This window comes from Arachis ipaensis, chromosome B8 (genome assembly GCF_059453495.1).
Source record: "Arachis ipaensis isolate K30076 ecotype BB chromosome B8, ASM5945349v1, whole genome shotgun sequence".
Lineage (NCBI taxonomy): Eukaryota > Viridiplantae > Streptophyta > Magnoliopsida > Fabales > Fabaceae > Arachis > Arachis ipaensis.
In genome coordinates, this window is record NC_142443.1 from 49,235,653 (window position 1) to 49,254,063 (window position 18,411).

General features: G+C 38.3%; 1 long non-coding RNA gene across 1 annotated transcript; it reads right to left on the reverse strand.

Moving 5' to 3' along the window:
- Window positions 1-10,640: 10,640 nt before the first annotated feature.
- Window positions 10,641-14,626, reverse strand: LOC107612001 (uncharacterized). Its single transcript, XR_001613562.3, has 4 exons — window positions 14,242-14,626; window positions 14,051-14,153; window positions 13,749-13,867; window positions 10,641-10,838 (listed from the first exon to the last, which is right to left on the reverse strand). It is a non-coding gene; the product is annotated as an uncharacterized LOC107612001 (long non-coding RNA).
- Window positions 14,627-18,411: the final 3,785 nt, after the last annotated feature.

Below are 18,411 nucleotides of genomic sequence, written 5' to 3' on the forward strand. Positions count from 1 at the left end.
AATCCTTATTTTCTTTTTAAAATCTTTTTCAAAAAAATAATTTTTCTATTAATTCCTATGCCAAACTTTAAGTTTGGTGTTCTTCCGTTGTGTTCCCGTGTTCTTGTGAATCTTCAAGGTATTCTTAAGTTTTCCTTGTGTCTTGATCTTAAAATTTTTAAGTTTGGTGTTCCTTGGTGTTTTTCCCTCCCAAAATTTTCGAAAATAAGAAACCTCAGATCTAAAAATTTTAAATCCTGTGTTATCTTATTGTTTTTCTCTCTCCTTTAAAAATTCAGATTTTTATTTCAAAATTTAAAACCTTTTTCAAAAATCATCATATCTTTTTCAAAATCTCCTAACCACTTTCTCTCTCCTCACTTTTTCGAAAATCTTTTACTCATTTTTATTTATTTAATTTTGATTTATTTTATTTTCGAAATAAATTAATAAATAAATAAATAAAAATATATTTTTTTGTTTTACATCATCTCCCTTTCTCCATCATGGACCTAAGCGGAAATGAACAATCCAGGAGGACTCTGGGGTCATATTCTAACCCCTCTACTGCTTCATATGGGAGTAGTATCTGCATACCCTCCATTGGAGTCAGTAGCTTTGAGTTGAATCCTCAGCTCATTATCATGGTGCAGCAAAGCTGCCAGTATTCCGGTCTTCCACAGGAAGAACCTACAGAGTTTCTAGCACAATTTTTACAAATTGCTGACACAGTACATGATAAGGAAATAGATCAGGATGTCTACAAACTATTACTGTTTCCATTTGCTGTAAAAGATCAAGCTAAGAGGTGGTTAAATAACCAACCTAAGGCCAGCATAAAGACATGAAAACAGCTGACATAAAAATTCCTGAATCAATATTTCCCTCCAAAAAGGATGACACAGCTAAGGCTGGACATCCAAGGCTTCAAGCAAGGAGATAATGAATCTCTTTATGATGCCTGGGAGAGATACAGAGAGATGCTACGAAAATGCCCCTCTGAAATGTTTTCAGAGTGGGTTCAGTTAGACATCTTCTACTATGGGCTTGCAGAAGGAGCTCAGATGTCTCTAGATTACTCAGCTGGTGGATTTATCCACATGAGAAAGACAATTGAAGAGGCTCAAGAGCTCATTGATACAGTTGCCAGGAATCAGCATCTGTACTTAAGCAGCAACCCTTCCATGAATGAAGAGGTTAAAATAGTAACTGCTGAACTCAGTCCTGTGAAACAAGCTACTGAATTCAATCAGCAATTGGACTTTCTGACAAAGCAGCTGGCCGAATTTAAAGACAGGTTACAAGAGACAAGGATGGCTAATATACACATATGGACGAACAGTTTAAGCAAACAAAGCAGCAGCTGTCAAGGCAAATAGCAGAAGAATGCCAAGCAGTTCAACTAAGAAGTGGGAAAACATTAAATACACCACCGCAAGGCAGTAAAAAGCTAAGAAATGAGCAAACCACCCAAAATTCACCTGAGGACAGTAAGAGCCCAGGGAAAAATAATTCTGGCGCTAAAGCACCAGAAAATTGGTGGAAGGCTGGCGCTGAACGCCCAGACCATGGCCAAAACTGGCGTTCAACGCCAGAAATACAGCAGGACTGGCGTTCAACACCAGAAAAGGGCAAGGATCTGGCGTTGAACGCCCAAAATGGGCAGGATCTGGTGCTGAACGCCCAAAATGGGCACAGTTCTGGCGTTCAGACGCCAGAAGCAGACAAGGAGCTGGCGTCCAGTTTCACTCCAGCTTCTAACTCTGGCACTCAAGTGCCAGTGAGGGATCAGACACACACAAATGCTGATAACAACCCCTCTAAAAAGGCTTCTTCAACCACTTCTGTAGGCAATAAACCTGCAGCAACTAAGGTTGAAGAATATAAAGCCAAGATACCTTATCCTCAAAAACTCCGGAAAGAGGAGCAGGATAAGCAATTTGCTCGCTTTACAGATTATATCAGGACTCTTGAAATAAAGATTCCATTTGCAGAAGCACTTGAGCAAATACCTTCTTATGCCAAGTTCATGAAAGAGATCTTGAGTCATAAAAAGGATTGGAGAGAAACAGAAAGAGTTCTCCTCACTGAAGAATGCAGTGCAGTCATTCTGAAGAGCTTTCCTGAAAAGCTTAAAGACCCTGGGAGCTTTCTGATACCATGCATATTAGAAGATAATTGCACCAAGACAGCTTTATGCGATCTTGGGGCAAGCATCAACCTAATACCTGCATCCACTATCAGGAAGCTTGGCTTAACTGAAGAAGTTAAACCAACCCGAATATGTCTCCAACTTGCTGATGGTTCCACTAAATACCCATCAGGCGTGATTTTGGACATGATTGTCAGAGTTGGGCCATTCGCCTTTCCCACTGACTTTGTTGTGCTGGAACTGGAGGAGTATAAGAGTGCTACTCTCATTCTAGGAAGACCCTTCCTAGCAACTGGACGATCCCTCATTGACGTCCAACAGGGGGAAATAACCCTGAGAGTCAACGATGATGAGTTCAAGTTGAACGCTATCAAAGCCATGCAGCATCCAGACACATCAACAGACTGTATGAAAGTTGATCTTATTGACTCTTTGGTAGAAGAGATCAACATGGCTGAGAGTCTCGAATCAGAGTTGGAAGACATCTTTAAAGATGTTCAGCCTGATTTGGAGGATTCAGGGGACATGAAAGAGCCTCTGAACTTTCTTCTGAAAGAGGAAAAACCTCCTAAACCCGAGCTCAAGCCATTACCACCATCCTTGAAATATGCATTTCTGGGAGAAGGTGACACTTTTCCAGTGATCATAAGCTCTGCTTTAAATTCACAGGAAGAGGAAGCAATTATTCAAGTGCTACAGACACACAAGACAGCTCTTGGGTGGTCCATAGGTGACCTTAAGGGCATAAGCCCAGCTAGATGCATGCACAAAATCTTATTGGAGGATAATGCCAAACCAGTGGTTCAACCACAGCGGCGGCTAAATCCAGCCATGAAAGAAGTAGTGCAGAAAGAGGTCACCAAACTATTAGAGGCTGGGATTATTTATCCTATTTCTGATAGCCCCTGGGTGAGCCCTGTCCAAGTCGTCCCAAAAAAGGGAGGCATGATAGTGATTCATAATGAAAAAAATGAACTGGTTCCTACAAGAACAGTTACAGGGTGGCGCATGTGTATTGACTATAGAAGGCTCAATACAGCCACCAGAAAGGATCATTTTCCTTTACCATTCATAGACCAGATGCTAGAAAGACTAGCAGGTCATGATTATTACTGCTTTTTGGATGGCTACTCAGGCTATAACCAGATTGCAGTAGATCCCCAGGATCAAGAGAAAACAACATTCACATGCCCATCCGGAGTGTTTGCTTATAGAAGGATGCCATTTGGGCTATGTAATGCGCCTGCAACCTTCCAGAGATGCATGCTCTCTATTTTCTCTAATATGGTGGAAAACTTTCTGGAAGTCTTCATGGATGACTTCTCAGTATATGGAGACTCATTCAGCTCCTGTCTTGATCACCTGAAACTTGTTCTGAAAAGATGCCAAGAGACCAACCTAGTTTTAAACTGGGAAAAATGTCACTTCATGGTGACTGAAGGAATTGTCCTTGGGCATAAAATCTCAAACAAGGGAATAGAGGTGGATCAAGCAAAAATAGAGGTAATTGAAAAATTACCACCACCTGCCAATGTTAAGGCGATCAGCAGCTTTCTGGGGCATGCAGGATTCTATAGGAGGTTTATAAAGGATTTTTCAAAAATCGCAAAACCTCTGAGCAATCTGCTAGCTGCTGACACGCCATTTGTGTTTGACACAGAGTGCTTGCAGGCGTTTGAAACGCTGAAAGCTAAGCTGATCACAGCACCAGTCATTTCTGCACCAAACTGGACGTTACCATTTGAGCTAATGTGTGATGCCAGTGATCATGCCATTGGTGCAGTATTGGGACAGAGGCATGACAAGCTTCTGCATGTCATTTATTATGCCAGTCGCGTTCTAAATGATGCCCAGAAAAATTACACAACCACAGAAAAAGAATTACTTGCAGTGGTTTACGCCATTGACAAGTTCAGATCATACCTAGTAGGATCAAAATTGATTGTGTATACTGACCATGCTGCTCTTAAATATCTACTCACAAAACAGGATTCAAAACCCAAGCTCATCAGATGGGTATTGCTTCTGCAAGAGTTTGATATAGAAATAAGAGACAGAAAAGGGACAGAGAACCAAGTGGCTGATCATCTGTCCTGGTTAGAGCCAGTGGAAGGGACGTCCCTCCCCTTTCTTGAGATCTCTGAGACGTTTCCTGATGAGCATTTATTTGCCATTCAGGAAGCACCATGGTTTGCCGATATTGCAAACTATAAAGCTGCAAGGTTCATACCCAAGGAGTACAACAGGATACAAAAGAAGAAATTAATTACTGATGCAAAGTATTACCTGTGGGATGAACCTTACCTCTTTAAGAGATGTGCAGACGGAATTATCCATAGGTGTGTGCCTAAAGAAGAAGCACAGAGGATCCTGTGGCATTGCCACGGATCTCAATATGGAGGCCATTTCGGAGGTGAGCGAACAGCCACCAAGGTCCTCCAATGTGGCTTCTATTGGCCCACACTCTATAAAGATTCCCGAGAGTTTGTACGTAATTGTGACAGTTGCCAAAGAGCTGGTAATCTGCCTCATGGTTACGCCATGCCTCAACAAGGAATCTTGGAAATTGATTTGTTTGACGTATGGGGAATTGATTTCATGGGACCTTTCCCACCATCATACTCAAACACTTATATTCTGGTGGCAGTTGACTATGTATCAAAATGGGTTGAGGCTATCACCACACCCACCAATGATACTAAAACAGTGCTGAAGTTCCTCCAGAAACATATCTTTAGCAGGTTTGGTGTCCCTAGAGTACTAATCAGTGATGGGGGCACTCACTTCTGTAATAAACAGCTTTACACTGCCATGGTTCGGTATGGAATTCGCCACAAGGTGGCCACTCCGTATCATCCACAAACCAATGGGCAAGCTGAAGTCTCTAACAGAGAATTAAAGAGAATCCTGGAACGGACAGTAAATACCCGTAGAAAGGATTGGGCACGAAGCTTGGATGATGCTCTGTGGGCTTACAGGACAGCATTCAAAACCCCCATAGGGACATCTCTATACCAACTCGTTTATGGTAAGGCATGTCACCTGCCCGTGGAACTGGAACATAAAGCCTACTGGGCAACTAGATTCCTAAACTTTGATGCCAAATTAGCAGGTGAAAAACGATTGCTCCAGCTAAATGAGCTAGAGGAATTCAGATTCACAGCTTTCGAAAATGCCAAGCTTTATAAAGAAAAATCAAAAAAATGGCATGACAGAAAGCTGTCATCTAGAATCTTTGAACCAGGACAGAAGGTCCTGTTGTTTAACTCTAGACTCAGGCTATTCCCCGGGAAACTAAAATCCCGGTGGGGGGGACCATACGTGATTACAAGTGTATCACCATATGGTTATGTGGAGCTTCAAGATATTGTTTCTGATAAGAAGTTCATTGTCAATGGACAGAGAATCAAGCATTATCTTGAAGGCAACATTGAGCAAGAATGCTCAAGGCTGAAGCTGGATTAAGAGCTCAGCAAGGTCCAGCTAAAAACAATAAAGAAGCGCTTGCTGGGAGGCAACCCATCCATGGGGCAACAATCCTCTAAGCATTTTGCCCTATTTCTATTTTTATTTTTATTTGTTTATATAGAGTTCATTGACAACAAGGTAAATAATCATTTACAGAAGACCTCGGCACACAAAACAGAGAAAAAGAGCTCACTGGCAAGAAAATGCCAGTAAAAGTATATTTTGGGCGTTCAACGCCCAAAATGGGCATCCACTGGGCGTTGAACGCCAGTAATGGTAGCAATCTGGGCGTTCAACGCCAGAAAGGGGCACCCACTGGGTGTTGAACGCCAGTAATGGCAGCAGCTGGGGCGTTGAACGCCCAGGAGAGCAGCATTTGGGCGCTGAACGCCCAAAACAGGCAGTGTTTGGGCGTTCAAACGCCAGGACAGCAGGGAGGAGCCAAATTCATTTTCCACACGTATTTCCATTTTAATTTCAAATTTTATGTTTCAATGCATGATTTTTACATGAACATGTTAAGAACCCTGATTTCTAAAATCCTTAATTTCTAAAAATCCCTCTTTCCAAATTCAATCCAAACTCTTTTCAAATCTTTTCTGAAAACAAATCTATCTTTTTCACTCAAAAATCTTTTCAACTAATCCATATCTTTTTCAAATCTTCATATTATCTTTTTCAAAATTCAGATTTATCTTTTTCAAAAATCTATCATATCTTTTCAAAATTAAACTATATCTTCTATCTTATCTTTTTCAACTCAATTTTTTATCTTATCTTTTCCAATTTTTCGAAAACCCACCCCCCCATCCCTTTAAATTTGGGTTCGGCCTCCCTCCTCCTCCATCAACAATTGCACCTAGCTCTCCTTCTATCCCTCTCCTTTCTTTTCTTTTGCTTGAGGACAAGCAAACCTCTAAGTTTGGTGTGTTTATCCGAGATCACTAAGAGCATGGCTCCTAAAGGAAAATAACCCACTCCAAGAGGCAAGAAAGAGAGCATTCCAAAACCACTTTGGAATCAAGGGAAGTTCTTATCTAAAGAACATTCAGACCATTATCTTAAAGTAATGGGTCTAAGATCAGTGATCCCGGAAGTTAGATTCGATTTGAAAGAAGATGAATATCCGGAGATCCAGGAGCAAATTCGAATCAGGAACTGGGAAGTCCTAGCTAATCCTGAAACGAAAGTAGGAAGGAACATGGTCCAGGAGTTCTATGCTAATATGTGGCAGACTGACAAGCAAAAACTATCTGGAACTGCCTTCTATGAATTTCGGACCATGGTCAGAGGAAAGATTGTTCATACCACCCCTGACAAGATCAGAGAGATCTTAAAGCTACCTCAGCTAAAGGATGATCCAGACTCCTTCAACAGGAGGATGATGAGAGCAGACATTGACCTGGATAAGATTCTAGAGGACATATGTATCCCTGGAGCCAGGTGGACCACCAACACAAAGGGTGTCCCAAATCAACTCAAGAGAGAAGATCTCAAACCAGTCGCCAGAGGATGGCTGGACTTCATTGGGCGTTCTCTGTTGCCCACTAGCAACCGTTCTGAAGTCACAGTTAAAAGAGAAGTGATGATCCATTGCATCATGATGGGAAAGGAAGTGGAGGTTCATCAGCTGATTTCAACTGAACTCTACAAAATTGCTAATAAAAATTCTAAAGAGGCCAGGTTGGCTTATCCAAGCGTGATTTCTCTACTCTGCAAGGACGCTGGAGTAAGGATGGGAATAACTGAGTATATCCTAATTGAAAAGCCAATCACCAAAGCATCAATGGAAAAACAACAAGCACAGGAGGATCCCATCAAGAAGAGAGCACAGGAATTCCTACCAGAGATCCCTCAATCTAAATACTGGGAGTATCTTGAGACGTCCGTTACCAAGATACGGGAAGCTATGGAGCAAATAATAAAATAACAGAAGGAACACAGTCAAATGCTGACCTATATGCTTAAAGAACAAGAGGAGCAGGGGCGTGACTTAAGGGAATTGAAGCGCCAAAAGTCTTCTCTTGTAGGACCAAGCACCCCAAGGATCAGAGGAACCCCCGTTCTCCCAGAATAAAGGTTGTTAATTTCCAATTTCTGCCTTAACTCTGTGATAGTGTCTTTATAGAAGTTTACCTTAGAAGTCATATAGTAGTAATTAGTATCTATTTTGATTTTATCTCCAATTAAGCTATAGTTTATTTTTTCTCATCATCAGCAAACATGAATAAAATAGTAGATCTTTTGAATAAGAGACAATAAAATTTCGAGTTTTAATAAGAGAAATTCTAATTAGTTAAATGTGGTGGCAATGCTTTCTGTCTTCTGAATGAATGCTTGAACAGTGCATATGTCTTTTGAATTTGTTGTTTAAGACTGTTAAATATGTTGGCTCTTGAAAGAATGATGAACATGAGACAGGTTATTGATAATCTGAAAAATCATAAAAATGATTCTTGAAGCAAGAAAAAGCAGCAAAGAACAAAGCTTGCAGAAAAAAAAAATATATATATAGAGAAAGAAAAAGAGAAAGCAAGTAGAAAAAGCCAAAGCTCTTAAAACCAAAAGGCAAGAGCAAAAAGCCAATAGCCCTTAAAACCAAAAGGCAAGGGTAATAAAAAGGATCCCAAGGCTTTGAGCATCAGTGGATAGGAGGGCCTAAGGGAATAAAATCCTGGCCTAAGCGGCTAAACCAAGCTGTCCCTAACCATGTGCTTGTGGCGTGAAGGTGTCAAGTGAAAACTTGAGACTGAGCGGTTAAAGTCAAGGTCCATGCAAAAAGAAGAGTGTGCTTAAGAACTCTGGACACCTCTAATTGGGGACTTTAGCAAAGCTGAGTCACAATCTGAAAAGGTTCACCCAGTTATGTGTCTGTGGCATCTATGTATCCGGTGGTAATACTGGAAAACAAAGTGCTTAGGGCCTCGGCCAAGACTCATAAAGAAGCTGTGTTCAAGAATCATCACAATGAACTAAGAGAATCAATAACACTATCTGAATTCTGAGTTCCTATAGATGCCAATCACTCTGAGCTTCAATGGATAAAGTGAGATGCCAAAACTGTTCAGAAGCAAAAAGCTACTAGTCCCGCTCATCTAATTAGAATCTGAGCTTCATTCAAAAACTCTGAGATATTATTGCTTCTCAACCTATTAGTCTTCTATTTTATTTGTCTAGTTGCTTGAGGACAAGCAACAGTTTAAGTTTGGTGTTGTGATGAGCGGATATTTTATACGCTTTTTGGGGTTAATTTCATATAGTTTTGAGTATGTTCTAGTTAGTTTTTAGTCTATTTCCATTAGTTTTTAGGAAAAATTTATATTTCTGGACTTTACTATGAGTTGTGTGTTTTTCTGTAATTTCAGGTATTTTTCTGGCTGAAATTGAAGGAGCTGAGCAAAAATCTGATTCAGGCTGAAAAAGGACTGCTGATGCTGTTGGATTCTGACCTCCCTGCACTCAAAGTAGATTTTCTGGAGCTACAAAACTCGAAATGGCATGCTTCCAATTGCATTGGAAAGTCGACATCCAGGGATTTCCAGCAATATATAATAGTCCATACTTTGCACAAGGATAGATGACGTAAACTGGCGTTCAACGCCAGTTCTCGCCCAATTCTGGCGTCCAGCGCCAAAAAAGGATCAAAAGCTAGAGTTGAACGCCCAAACTGGCACAAAAACTGGCGTTCAACTCCACAAATGGCCTCTGCACGTGACTTGCTTAAATCTCAGACCCAGCACACACCATGTGGGCCCCAGAAGTGGATCTCTGCATCACCCATCATAGTCTACTCATTTTTTGTAAACCTAGGCTACTAGTTTAGTATTTAAACAACTTTTAGAGACTTATTTTGCATCTCATGACATTTTAGATCAAAACTTTGTATTCTCTGACGGCATGAGTCTCTAAACCCTATTGTTGGGGGTGAGGAGCTCTGCTGTGTCTCGATGAATTAATGCAAGTATTTCTGTTTTCCATTCAAACACGCTTGTTCCTATCTAAGATGTTCATTTGCGCTTAACTGTGATGGAGGTGATGATCTGTGACACTCATCACCTTCCTCAAATCATGAACGTGTGCCTGACAACCACCTCCGTTCTATATACGATTGAGTGAGTATCTCTTAGATTCCTTAATCTGAATCTCCGTGGTATAAGCTAGAACTGATGGCGGCATTCCTGAGAATCCGGAAAGTCTAAACCTTGTCTGTGGTATTCTGAGTAGGATTCAAGGATTGAATGACTGTGACGAGCTTCAAACTCCTGAAGGCTGGGCGTTAGTGACAGACGCAAAAGGATAGTAAATCCTATTCCAACCGGATCGAGAACCAACCGGTGATTAGCCGTGCTGTGACAGAGCGCGTGAGCGTAGTTTTCACTGGAAGGATGGAAGGTAGCCATTGACAACGGTGATCCACCAACACACAGCTTGCCATAGGAGGACGTGCGTGCGTGAACAAGAAGACAGAGGAAAGCAGAGATTCAGAAGACAAAGCATCTCCAAAACTCCAACATATTCTCCATTATTGCATAACAAGTAACCTTTAATCCATGCTCTATTGTTTATTTGCAATTCAACTGATAAACATAATTGACTTCCTGACTAAGATTTACAAGATAACCATAGATTGCTTCAAACCAACAATCCCCGTGGGATTCGACCCTTACTCACGTGAGGTATTACTTGGATGACCCAGTGCACTTGCTGGTCAGTGGTACGAGTTGTGAAAAGTGTGATTCATAATTCGTGCACCATAAAGCATGACAGACACTCAGAGTATGCAAATGAAGCATAGTCAGTCCACTCCCAAGGCTCTACAGGAAGGACTGCTCTAATACCATATTGTAACATCCCTTCCAGCAAAATACCTTGCTTAAGTCAGGGTATTTCCACTAGAAAGAACATTACGTAACCTTATCTAGTATTAACTACTTAATTATCGAGCCTTTGTATCGAGTTCGCGTTTCAATTTTAAGAAAATTCCAGAAATTTTTGTTTTTATTCATTAAAGACATGTATCAAGGATAAACATTGCAAATAATAATAACAATCACATAAGTATTATTAATAGCAATTTTTATACATAAGAAGTCATATAAACCCAAATACAACACCTACTCCTCTGTTAAAATAAAACCTCAAAGGACAAGAGCGAGGGGACTCTATGAAAGCAATTAAAACCATAAAGAAAGCCTACTAATCACTTGCAGCTTCATATTGCATCTTCAAACCTGTGTCACTGAAAGGGTGGAAAATTTGGGGGTGAGAACCAAACCACATGTTCTCAGTAGAGGTAGAGAATGCCATGAAAGTAAAGAATAAAGCGTAAATAGTTAATTTCATTTAGAGACATTGAAAAGAAAACTACTTTCAGTCGCAGTATTCATCGCTCGCCTTATATAAACTTCTTTTGAAAACCAATGGCTCAACATTCCAAAATCTAAAACCTTCTTTAGAAGCATCAATTAATTATCCAAAATCCTAAACTCATATTTTTCTTTATATACTTCTTAAAAGTTTTCCTAGACTGTATGAATGACTAATTTGTTCCAAGCATAGGTTCATTAAGTCTATGCTGAACCAGCTTAATCTTTCATACTTTACTAAACCTCAAACACAAACCAATCACGGCCTTAGGCCCAAGCAATTCAATCAACACCCAATTCACTACAACCCAGCCAATCAGATACAAACACAAGTAAAGAGATTCAAACACAATCAAGAGCAATTACATCAAGTATAGCAATTAGTAGTTAAACAGAATTACTCACATAGGCAAATCAATTACAATATACACACCCAAACAATGTCACATAGATGCATATGATGAATGTCTAGTCCTAGTACAGGCCATGAGCTCATGTGTCGGTTGGCTGCCCGCAATCCCGACATTTATCCGGTCACGAGTAATCCCGATTTCCCGAATACGATTTTCCGTTCCTAAATAAATGCGCATATGATAATAGCCGCTCATTTGAGACAGCCTCTGCTTACTGCAGGAAAATATATATACTCTGCTCTAATCTGGGGAAGCAGAAAATGGCTGTAGGTAACTTAGTTTCCCTACAGAGGCTCTGGGTTGCATTAAGCAACTAATATATATTAAATATAGCTCTGGGTTGCATCAAGCAACTAATATATATATATATATATATATATATATACAAATATCTCTTTACTTTGCTCTGGTTTCTCTTTTCTCTGCATCTCTTTACTCTACTCTAGTTGTTCTGTTCTCTGTATCTCTTTACTTTTCTCTGAATACTCTTTCATCTGTATCTATATTACTCTTTTTCTCTTTATCTCTTTACTCTTTTGTAATTGTAAATATGCAAGCGGGACAAAACCCATGTCCTTGCTAGCAATTTTATAAACCAAATATATTTTCTCAAAAGAATCAGTAAAGTTATTATCGTTAAACAAGTCTCAAGTATTCATTTTGATTAAGTCCTTTTACTTTTATAAAAATTTGGACATAATCTCCTTTAAAAATAGGACTTAGCCACCCTTATGGATTCCTTCTTTCTCAACATTTCATCAGCCTCTTTCAGCAGTTGCCACAACAATATATATTCTCAAAAATATTTGATAATAGTATAGAAAATCTATTTCTTAAATTCCATATCCAAAATAATTGTCAACCCAACCTGGCAGCCTGATTTCCAATTTGTTTTTAAAATATCAAATGAATTCGGAATCACGCAAAATTTATATCCATGCGACCGTCTCGGATTAAGCTTTATATTAAATCAAAAATCATAATTTTTTGCTGACTCTAGCTTCGGGAATATAAAAAAAACCGTGACTGCTCTGCAGTATTTTAAAACCAGAAGACAGCAGCAGCATACAACATTTGAAATTTCATATAAAATCCAAATTAAATCCAAACACCTTCAAAATTAATGTGGTTAAACTTAACTTACCCAAATTTCTTTCTCAATTAGTTCCAGGGTCATACCAATTTTAATGAAGGAGTTACGTAGCTTGGAAGTTAGGTAATTTTCTGCAGAATTCTGTTTTACAAATCATTAAACACAACCTCTTCCAAGTCCCATAACTCACTTATTAAAACATGGAAAACCCTGAAATTTGAATCATAAGTACTAAACATACTCAAATTTCACCTCCAATTGGTTGCATTTTAATATCATTCCAGAATTAAAAATTATAAAGTCTCAAAGTTACTGACTTAGAAAACAAAACCTGACTTTTACTGCATAATACATCTTAATTTAAAAATTCATATCTTTAAAACCACAACTCTAACAATTCTAAATTTTTATGAAATTAAAGTATTAAGACCAAAGTTTCATTTAAAATTTGTTTCAATTCAAAATTCAAGCTGCAGAAATTTTAATAGAGGAAACAAGTTGCTGCTGTGTTAAACGTTCTGCAGAAAAACCAGATTTGACATCCCTAATTCAAAAATTCACCATAAATCATAAACTTAATGAAAAAGTCTCAAATTCACCATTTTAGTTCCTTTTATCCTTATGTTTAATCCGGACTTGGTTCCACGCAATTCCGATAATTACAGAATTAGTTATAGCTTTTCAAAGTTGCTGACTCAGTTTAGAAATTATGCAGAAAATCAGATTTTAGAATTCAACTTTGAAAAATCATAACTAATTCTTTAGTTGATACGAAACCTTCAAAATTGAGTTTTCACAATTACACTTAATATAATATCATTAACACTTAAATTCTTATCATTTCAGTCATTGTAGAGTCACTGATTCACTTTCAAAGTTGCCGTTTAATTTCAAGAGAACCTGATTTTCAGCAAACCATTTAGTGTTCAAAATCCAATTCTTCAATACCCCTCAAAACCAATTCCAAATCAACCACCAACCAAGCTCATTAACATTACAATATACTAAATAATAGCTCAACAGCAACAAATCCAACATAACCCATTAAAATTTAGTAATTCTCAACAATAAGTCATCAAACTATTCCCAATCTACATAATCAATCAATATCACCAATCAACAATTCCAAATCACAATCTCAACCATTCCAATCACAATTTCAGCCACGATTCAATATTCACATAATCAATCAATTACTCACATCTATTAAATCTATTTGCAGTTATTCAATAAACCTTGTAGGCATTCTTAAATTGAAATCGTTTTAAACCCCCTACCTCGATGTCGCAATCGCATACTTTAACGTAACAACTCTCTTCTCTTCTAGTTTCAGGGCAGCAGCGGTAACTCTCACGCAACCACAACCGGAACAGCAACAACATTAGCCTTCGCAGCACTGACCATGGTTGCAGTAAAATAGAGGATTCAAATTGGATAGGAATCAAAAGTAATTTCAGCTCTAGGGATTCAAGACAAAGCAAGAACTAAGATAGAATTAAAACCAGAACATGGCAACCACAGCAGTGACAAAACAAAATGTGTAAATAGATCAACCCTAAGGAGAAGATAAGACCAGTACCCAGATAGCAAATTCAGAATCAGTAACAGCTTCAACCGTCCCATGGCAGCACCAGCTTCAACACTCGACCTAATTGTAGCAGGGAATAGGAGCCAAAAAAGGGCTGAGCAACAAAGATATAGGCAACCATGATTAAAACAAGTACATGGAAGAGAAACAAAGTATAATCAGAGTAAGGGTGAGAGTGTTACAGTTTCAAAAATGGGAAAATTGGAATCAGAACAAAGAGGAGGATACTGGCTTAATTAAGAGTTGGTGGCGGCAGCTTGCTTCCTTTGATGACAAGCTCCACCCACGGTAGCTCCAGAAATCAAAAGAGCAGAGGTTAGAAGCAGGAACCGCCGTTCCTGTAGCAGCTCCAATCTCTTTTCTCTGTCATTCTTCCTCTTCTCTTCTGCCCTAAATGGCGTTGATAGTGGCAAGGAGAGCTTCAGCGACGATGATGAGGCATGGTGGCAACGCTACCTTCTCCCTCGATCGCGCACGTCTCTCTGTTCTTCGTGGTGCTTCCCTGATCCCTCTTCTCCCTTTCCTCAGTTTTTCATTTCCCTTTGCTTCTTCTCTGTTCCCCCTTTTTTTCCTTCTGTGATATGTATTGCGTAATGTGGTAGGAGTTTAACCGTAAATGAGTGGTGAGGAAACAATAAGCGTGGCCCAATAACTCATAAACGAGTGTGAAGTACATGTGTCGGTGCGTGATTGGTCAGCGAGTATACGTGTTAGATAATAACGGTACGTATAAAATAAGAAACATAAAACTAGGAAAAATATATATACAAGTAACATAACTTTTATAAAATACCTGAGATAGAATAACAATTTAAGATTCAAATATAATACTATAAAGATTACTTTCAAAACGCATAAGATTTTATCTATCAATCTATTAACGAGCTCAAATAATTATTTCTAATTTAAATTATAAAACAAGCATACTAATCACATTTTATAAAATACGGTTAAACTCGAAATATCAATTACCTAAATCAAATTATATGACCTTTCATTATGTTTCCGTTATAACTTTAATTTCAATTTATATAAAATAACTAGTTAAAATAAAAGTTGTACATAAATATTAATTGACTTATACTTAAAGTATTTACAAAAATCCGTTTAATCATTCCTAATGAATTAATCTCTAGGAGCTCAAACTAATAAAATAAACCATAATTTATCCATAATAGAAATTATTTAAATTAAATTATACAATTTTCAAAATATATAAAATAACCAACTATAAAAATTTACACAAGAATATTAATTGAATTAACTCCAAATATTAGTAAACTAATTTAATTACTCTCAATTGATTAATTTATAAAAATAACATATCAAATCAATAAAATAAATCGTAACCTTTTCAGAATAAAAGTTACTTAAATTAAATTATACAATTCTTTCTTATTTTTTAATTACTAAAATTATACAAAATATTCCATTATAATAAAATTACTTAAGAATATTAATTGATTCAAAATAAAACTATCTCCGAATCTATTTAATTAGTTCTAATAAAATAATTTTTAAAATTATAAAGTTTAAACTTAATAAGATAAAATCATAATTTATTTATATTTAGATTTTCAAAAATGCTTGGATGTTACAGTTAACGTGGCTTCTAACGTGGTATTGCTAGCCATCTCCAACGTTAGTGACAAAGGTGAGTGTCACTAACGTTGGCTCATCATCCCTTTTACTCACGTTAGCTTCCACATTAATGTAGTTAACGTGTGAGTTAATGTGGCTCATAGTGGCTCATCCCAACGTTAGTGACAAAGGTAAGTGTCACTAACGTTGGCGATTCTTTGCTCCCTCCACATTAGAGTCCACGTTAACTGAGTTAACGTGGCAACTAACGTGGCTCAAAGTGGCTTAGCTCAACGTTAGTGACAAAGGTGAGTGTCACTAACGTTGGTCATTCTTTTGTTTCCCCACATTAGAGTCCACGTTAACTAAGTTAACATGGCTCTTAACGTGGCCAATATGAGCTTGGTCCAACGTTAATGACAAAGGTGAGTGTCACTAACGTTGGCTTCATTTTCTTCTTCCACGTTAATGTAGTTAATCTGGTAATTAACGTGGGCTATGATGTCTTCGAGGACGTTATTGGCGATTACTTTTCTCATTAACGTTGCAAGCTAGCTCCCCTTCCACGTTAGAGGTCATGTTAGTTAGACTAACATGGCTGCTAACGTGGTTCTTCCTTGCTTCCTTTGTCCTGAAATCAAGCAATAAAGTGCATCAAAGTTCTAGTCCAAGTTATGAGACATGCATCTTCCAATTTGTCATTCAATTCATGCATAATTCTCATGAATTCATATAAAAATCACAATGTTAGCTTGAATCAAGATGTAAGTGAAATTCTACCCAAAACTTGCTTATTTCCTAAGAAAGTGCATGAAACTACCCTAAAACCATAAAGAAAAGGTCAGTGAAACTGGCCAAAATGCCCTGGCATCATGAGGATATTATACCCTCGCATATTCCCAAGGCTAAGAGCGCTAATGCAAAAGCGCGTGCTTTTAAGAAGAAGCAAAAGAAAACGTTCTGCATTCAAAAAAGAAGAAATCTACAAAGATGAAGTCGAAAAAATGCCCGAGTTCGGCTTCACCAGAGAAGGATCAAAGTCCTAAAACTAAGAATCGACCTAGAAAGAAAGACCGAGCTCGAGCAGGGGCACTGTTCATACCCTGGGTTGAGCTATCCGACCTAGGATGTTTAGCGACAAGGCGACCGACCTCTTTCCAGTCAGACTATCTGACCTCCTCTCAAAGAGCTCGGTCAACTCACCAGGGAAGCCCAATAAAGGGCCCAGATAGAGGAACACAACCCAAATCCAAAAGTGGCCCAAGCCTACAAAGATAAGGGTGGTTCCCTTGAAGATAAGATGACCTCACCCAAAGATAAGATAACTAACTTATCTTATCTAAAAAGGTCACTCCACACTACTATAAATACACTGGAGCACCTAGGTATAACTCATACTCTGATTCTACTAAAAACTTGTTTAATACCCTTGCTAACATAAGCATCGGAGTCCCTTGCAGGTTCCACCACCCTCCGGTGACAAAGGATCAGCAACATAGTCAATCCAACAAGTCGGACACGGCCGCTCCGGCCGCCATCCACCAGCCGGACACGTCAGCTCTGACCAGCACAGAAGATCTCGTCCGAGATCGACCTACAGTTTCAGGTAACCCTCAGAACAATAACTGAAGTATTGAAACCTCGGGTCGTCTCTCAAGGAATTGCAGGGCATTATGATTTATTATTGGTTATGAGTAAAAGTATATTTTTGGATTTTTAAATAAGGAACAAGTAAATTAAATGACAAGAAAAATAATTTAATAAGTATAAAAATCTCTTTGTAAGGTATGAGAAATTGAGGTCCTATCCTAGTTATCCTTATCAGGTGTGAAAAGAATTGGATTCTGCTCCCACTTTTAATTAACCCTTGCTAAACAAAGGAAAGTCAAGTAGATAAATTAATTAGATCCTCAGGTCCTAGTCAACTCCTATGGGAAAACTAGAGTTATTGGAGTACAAATTAATCAACAAAGAATTCCAATTTCAATCAACAGCTGAGTTTGATAACTCAAGTGTTGCTAATTACTTAACCAAAGCCAAAAAGGGAAAATGAATCTAAATTGAATTGAAACCATTCATAAACATAATAAAACAATCATTAATCTGAAATACCTCAAGTTGTATTTAAACGTAAATTCAAATCCTAATAGGAAAAGTTTGTAAATCAATAATGAACATTAACAAGTAAAAGTATTAGAATAAATAAATAAAAATAGAAGAGAAACATTAATTTAAAGGAACATAGAACCTGGCATTGAAGTAGTAATCATAAAATAAAATAAAAGGAATCCTAGCTAATGCTAAATCCTAAGAGAGAGGAGAGAACCTCTCTCTCTAAAACTACATCTAATCCTAATAATTATGAATATTGTATCTATCACTAAGTTGTTCTACATGTATCTTTTGATTCCTCCATTCTCTGGCTTATATTCTATACTTCTAGTTTGGATTTGGACCGAAAAAGGGTCCAGAAATCGCTGGGGGCATTTTCTGCAAATTCCTGTACGTGGCGTCTGTCACGCGTTCGCGTCATCTGGGAGTTTTCCTTGTCACGCGTATGCGTCGGTCACGCGTTCGCGTCAATTGCGTTCTTCTCAAGGCGCGCGTCCGCATCATCTACGCATTCGCGTCACTGCATTTTCGCGCTAGGCACGCGTTCGCGTCGTCCATGCGTTCGCATCGCTGCCTTTTCTTCAAAACTCCATTTTTGTGTTTTCCTTCCATTTTTGTATGTTTCCTTTTTGTCCTTTAAGCTATTCCTGCCCTGTGAG